Raw genomic sequence first — 6,525 nt, forward strand, 5'->3', positions numbered from 1 at the left:
TCTTTCATCTAAATAAAACTGCAGAATCCAAAACAATACCAAACATTTTGTCCAAAAGTAAGAGATTTATAGTGATAAGCACGCCCAGCGGTTTCTGCCTGCAACAGACCTGGCGTTCGCCGTGCCTAGCTGACGTGACGTCACCAACAAGCGCCGAGGCCTTCCTGTGAGTCGGTGTTGCTCTAGAGCAGCGCAGGTTGACCCAGATAGAGCAGAACGCCCTTTCTGAGGAGGAGGAAGGACTAGTTTATAGACCCGGGATAGCATATTGAACGTACGTTGCATAATATTGCATTTATATGTAGTCAAAACTTCAAACGCGTTTTTCTATAAATGACTTTTTTTATCGCGCGATATAGTAACTTTACATCTACAGGCCCGATTGGCATGATTCTTTGTGTTCGACGAAGCTAACTAAATTTTCTAGGAGTTGAACCACTCTTATTCCGATCCATCAATTATAAATATTTTTACTTGGCCGACGAAGTCGAAAAATCGATGAGAAAGAACCTAATTTTTTTCAAATGGCCGCCATTTCCTATGGTCCAAATAACTTATGCGAGATACAACTCCTCAAGAATCTTATATACTTCGTTAACGTCAACTCAATTTTGATTTTAGACGAGCCGGCTGACCTATGACATACCGCGCGTGGAGGACTACATCAAAATTTAGTTTCCGCCTTTGCTCTTCGACATTTCCGGCCGAAAAAATTTCAGTTTGTAGAGGAAATAAACATTTTGACCAAATCTTACATTGATATCTATAACACATCCCGAGAAAAATATTATCAAAGATCGTGCTTTTTTCGGGCCAAAGATAGTAAACCTCCCTTTAAATTCAACCTTTCTCTTCTTTTCTTCATACTTTGCTTTACCTGGAATCCCTTAAATCTGTCAATACTCATTCGAAATACCTGTTCATTGCATGTCTCTTTCCGACTGATGCCAGCTTTCTCTGTTTCATACTTTATTTTCTCAATCCATTTGATGATCGCGTTTAAGTCTGGTGAGGTAGCTGAAGATTTTCTTTGAAATGTGCACTCGCTCTTTCCGAAGAGCTGCCAATAACGATTCAGCTTTCTCTAGGGTATTGTACCTGTTATCTTCTCCTTCTGTTTACACAGATAGTCATTTTTCCTCTTGAACTAAGGACCATCGTATCTTTTTGGGACTGAGGATCGAACTAAAAAATTGCTTTCGGTCGTCTCTCGCTCTTTGTGACGGTACGCCACATAAATATTGACATTTTTATCCGTTGTAAACCGCAGTTAACGTGAAACTTCCTGGCAGATTAAAACTGTGTGCCCGACCGAGACTCGAACTCGGGACCTTTGCCTTTCGCGGGCAAGTGCTCTACCAACTGAGCTACCGAAGCACGACTCACGCCCGGTACTCACAGCTTTACTTCTGCCAGTACCACTTGCCCGCGAAAGGCAAAGGTCCCGAGTTCGAGTCTCGGTCGGGCACACAGTTTTAATCTGCCAGGAAGTTTCATATCAGCGCACACTCCGCTGCAGAGTGAAAATCTCATTCCGTAGTTAACGTATTTTATGAATATAATTAGTATAAAAGATACAGTTAATGTTCTTGAAACAACTGATATACACCGATAACTTAAGAGTAGTATCTTTATTTAATGTCTATGAAAATAAAAAAAGGATCGAAAGAGACGTGATTGTTCGGCCGAGGAGCAAGGACGTACTTAATGGTACACACACTGTTATGTTTCAGCTTGTGACGTCCGTGCCATTCGTTACGTTTTATATAAGAAAAAGTTATATAATTATTTTATATATATATATATATATATATATATATATACTCTATTTTTAATTTATCAGCATTAATTTTTCTTTTGTTAGAGCATGATTGATTCTCTCAGGGATATTATCTTTTCTAATCACTTTTACTTACGTGCATAAGTAAATATGAGACGGAATCTTGAAGGGCCGCTGTTATTCATGTACCAACTTTAGATTTTGGACGCGATGACTAAAATATAGTTGCCGTTAACTGAATTGAATGTAATTTTGTTAATTTCTATTTATTGATTGCAAAGTAAGGCTCGAGAGAATTTCGATTGTTGCCGTGGAGCGGCCGAGATGGTTCAAATGGCTCTGAACACTATGGGACTTAACTTCTAAGGTCATCAGTCCCCTAGAACTTAGAACTACTTAAACCTAACTAACCTAAGGACATCACACACATCCATGCCCGAGGCAGGATTCGAACCTGCGACCGAAGCGGGCTCGCGGTTCCAGACTGTAGCGCCTTTAACCGCTTGGCCACCAAGGCCGGCCGAGCGGCCAAGATAAAACTTACTGAACTCACGGAATCTGTATAATTTAAAAAGTGAACTTTAACGTAAATTAATTATGTGTTGCAATTTAAAAAGGTTCTTACAACGAAATCTCTCGCATTTACAGTTACTGTTAACAGTGAAAAATAAATTAATACTTCCGCGCGAAATGGCCGACCAGAGACTGCATCGGATGATAAGCTTCTCGCAGCGCAAATTACTGAGAAAATGCTTATTAAAAATAATTAGCCACTGCGAGCATATGAGGTGACAACTGTTACAAAGAAATTAATTTTGTGATAATAGTAATTAGTTTATTTTATCAGAAATACGAGTAACTTACGTAAAATATATGTAGCCGCTCAGTGGCTGCCTCCCGTATCGCGAAACAAAAGAGTGTGTGTGCCATAAAGTACGTCCTTTCTCTTCGACCGTACAATCGCGTCTCTTACGATACTTTTTTATTTTTATAGACATTAAATAAAGATGCTACTCTTAAGTTACCGCTGTATATAAGTTGTTTCAAGAACATTAACTGTATCTTTCATGCTAATTATATTCATAAAATGCGTTAACTACGGTTTACAACCGATAAAAATGTCAATATTTACGAGCGTACCGTCACATCTTCCATTTGTCCTTTCTCAATCTGTATCAGGATTTCTGAACTAAAATGTGCTTCTGTCTTAGCATTTGTGGTGTGATGGCTGACTGGCACTCTGTTACATTCTTCTGTTGTATATAGTCTGTACTAAAGTGTCTGCTATGCTACATTAGAACCGACGCTTATTGCTCAGAATTTTCTTTATAGTTTACAAACGAGTGTTCGTCTGAAGCAGCCAAATTCGAATAAATCCACTGGCCATAATCTACCTGGGATCTATGGAAAGAGTGGCGAATGAGCAGAACTACTTCACACCGCGGCCTAGTAAAGTGTTTACTATTGCTGCTGAGACGGCCTTCAGATTCGGCGCAGGGTGGTTTACAGCTCCGTCCGCATAAACGCTCGCTCAGAGCCCAGCCGAGTTCCGCAGTGCCCGTGACGTGCTAGGGGGACGCGGGCAGAATCCTGCCACCTCTCACAATCAGCGGCGAGGACCGAGACGGGAAGCCGCCGCCGCTGTGGAGGCAGAACACGGCAACGCCATTAGACTGGCGGATTGTGCCACGGCCCCTTCCAACCAACTCCCGCGGAACAAAGTGTCTCACTGAGGCAGCAGTTCTCAAGTCGGCTGCGACTCCCGCAAAGGCGGCGCATCGTCCAATAAGCGTTCGCTCACAGGCGCCTTGTCCGCAGCTGTTAGAGAAGGGCTTCTCTAGCCCGCAGTCAGAAAAGCGAAGAACCCGTCCGTCTTCCCTGCAGGGTGTTTCAGAATAATGTCTGAACCCCTTACTAACTATTTCACCTAACAAGATTAGTGTTCATGCCCTCCCTCACATCTAACCAGGCAGCCTCACTGAGGCAACATTACAATTGCTGTAGTACGTGAACAACACAGGTAGGTCCATTGATAGTGACCGGGCCAAATACCTCACGAAATAAGCATCACATGAAAAAACTACAAACTCGACTAGCTTGAAGGGGGAAACAGGATGGCGCTATGGTTGGCCCGCAAGATTGCGCTGAAATAGGTCCAACGGATATCAACTGCGCTTTTTTAAATTGGAACCCCCATTTTTAATACATATTCATGTAGTACGTAAAGAAATATAAATGTTTTAGTTGGACCACTTTTTTCGCTTTGTGATAGATGGCGCTGTAATAGTCACAAACGTATAATTACGGGGTATCACGTAACATTCCACCAGTGCGGACGGTATTTGCTTCGTAACACATTACCCGTGTTAAAATGGACCGCTTACCAATTGCGGAAATGGTCGATATCGTGTTGATGTACGGCTATTGTGATCAAAATGCCCAACGGGCGTGTGCTATGTATGCTGCTCGGTATCCTGAACGACATCATCCGAGTGTAAGCACCGTTCGCCGGATAGTTACGTTATTTAAGGAAACAGCCACATGTGAAACGTCAACCACAACCTGCAACAAATGATGATGCCAAAGTAGGTGTTTTAGCTGCTGTCGCGGCTAATCCGCACATCAGTAGCAGACAAATTGCGTGAGAATCGGGAATCTAAAAAACGTCGGTGTTGACAATGCTACATCAACATCAATTGCACCCGTACCATATTTCTATGCACCAGGAATTGCATGGCGACGACTTTGAACGTCGTGTACAGTTCTGACACTGGACGATAACAGATTTTTCTCACGCGTTCTGTTTACCGACGAAGCGTCATTCACCAACAGCGGTAACGTAAACCGGCATCATATGCACTATCTGCCAACGGAAAATCCACGATGGCTGCGACAAGTGGAACATCAACGACCTTAGTGGGTTAATGTATGGTGCGGCGTTATGAGAGGAAGGATAATTGGCCCCCATTTTATAGATGGCTAAGTGGTGCCATGTTTGCTGATTTCCTACGTAATGTTCTTCCGATGTTACTACAAGATGTTTCACTGCATGGCAGAATGGCGATGTACTTCCAACGTGACAGATGTCCGGCACATTGCTCGCGTATGGTTGAAGCGGAATTGAATAGCATACTTCATGACAGGTGGATTGGTCGTCGAAGCACCATACCATGGCCCGCACATTCACCGGACCTGACGTCCCTGGATTTCCTTCTGTGGGGAAAGTTGAAGGATATTTGCTATCGTGATCCACCGACAACGCCTGACAACATGCGTCAGCGCATTGTCAATGCATGTGCGAACATTACGGAACGCGAACTACTCGCTGTTGAGAGGAATGTCGTTACACGTATTTCTAAATGCTTTGAGGTTGACGGACATCATTTTGATCATTTATTGCATTAATGTGGTATTTACAGATAATCATGCTGTAACAGCTTCCGTTGTCAAAAATGATAAGTTCACATAGGTACATGTATGACATTGGAAGAACCGAAATAAAATGTTCAAACGTACCTACGTTCTGCATTCTAATTTACAAAACCTACCTGTTACCAACTGTTCGTCTAAAATTGTGAACCATATGTTTGTGACTATTACAGCGCCAGCAAAAAATGTGGTCCAACTAAAACATTCATATTACTTTACGTACTACACGAATATGCAATAAAAATGGGGGTTCTTATTTTTAAGAAAACGCAATTTATGTCCGTTTGACCTATGGCAGCGCCATCTAGCTGGCCAACCATAGCGCAATCTTGTTCTCCCTGAAAGCTAGACAAGTTTCGTACTTTGTAGTTTCTTAGTTTGACGCTTATTTCGCGAGATATTTGGCCCGGTCACGATCAATGGACCACCCCGTATATAGGGCGTATCAAAAAGAACCATTTGATTTGGTACGTCTATATTTCTGAAACTAAAAATGTGTACAATGCATTTGCTTTTTTGATGAACGAGAGACTCAAAATTTTTTGTCATGCCTTTTCATAGGTATTCAATATGCCCCCCTTCAGACGCACGGCATATGTCAATGCCGAATTCAAATTGTTCCCACGGTGCAGCGAGCAAGTCTTGAGTTACAGCTTCCACAACTGCTGTTACGCGATGTCTCAGTTCATTCACTGTTGTTGGTAACGGAGGCACGTAAACAGAGTCTCTTATGAACCTCAACAAGAAATAGTTAATGTCCGATGACCTTGCAGGCCAGAAATGTAAGGCTGAATCTTTTGGTCCATTGTGGCAGATCCATAGTTTAGTAACCCTTTGATTTAAAAATTCCCTCACTTTCAGATGTCAGTGTGGAAGTGTCCCATCCTGTTGGCAAATGAAGTCGTTCGAATCAGTCTCCAACTGTGGGAAAAGAAAGTTCTTAATGATATCGAGGTATGTGCTTCCTGTAACAATGTTCTCGGGAAAGAAAAATGGATCATGCACCTCTTCCCGTGAAAGTGCACAAAACACATTAAACTTTGGAGAGCCCTTCTCATGTTGTACAACTTCAAGTGGTTCTTCCATACCCACGTTCTGACATTATGACGGTTCAACTTTCCACTTAAGTGGAATGCTAATAATAATAATAATAATAATAATAATTGGTTTACTAAAGATAACAGAAGTATTCAGCAATGATATAAATATGGCTTTTGGAACAGACAAATGTAAGAAAAATTGCATAGTCAAGGGAAACACACTAAACAGCAATATTACATATTGGACAACCACAGCGACTGCATAGAAGCGATGGA

At 42.0% G+C, this 6,525-nt stretch overlaps 1 non-coding gene across 1 annotated transcript; it reads right to left on the reverse strand.

Annotated features, from left to right (window-relative positions):
• Positions 1 to 1,303: 1,303 nt before the first annotated feature.
• Trnas-cga lies at positions 1,304 to 1,378 on the reverse strand. Its single transcript has one exon. It is a non-coding gene; the product is annotated as a tRNA-Ser (tRNA).
• Between the last annotated feature and the right edge of the window lie 5,147 nt (positions 1,379 to 6,525).

The sequence above is a fragment of the Schistocerca piceifrons genome, chromosome 9 (assembly GCF_021461385.2).
Source record: "Schistocerca piceifrons isolate TAMUIC-IGC-003096 chromosome 9, iqSchPice1.1, whole genome shotgun sequence".
In the NCBI taxonomy this organism is placed as follows: domain Eukaryota; kingdom Metazoa; phylum Arthropoda; class Insecta; order Orthoptera; family Acrididae; genus Schistocerca; species Schistocerca piceifrons.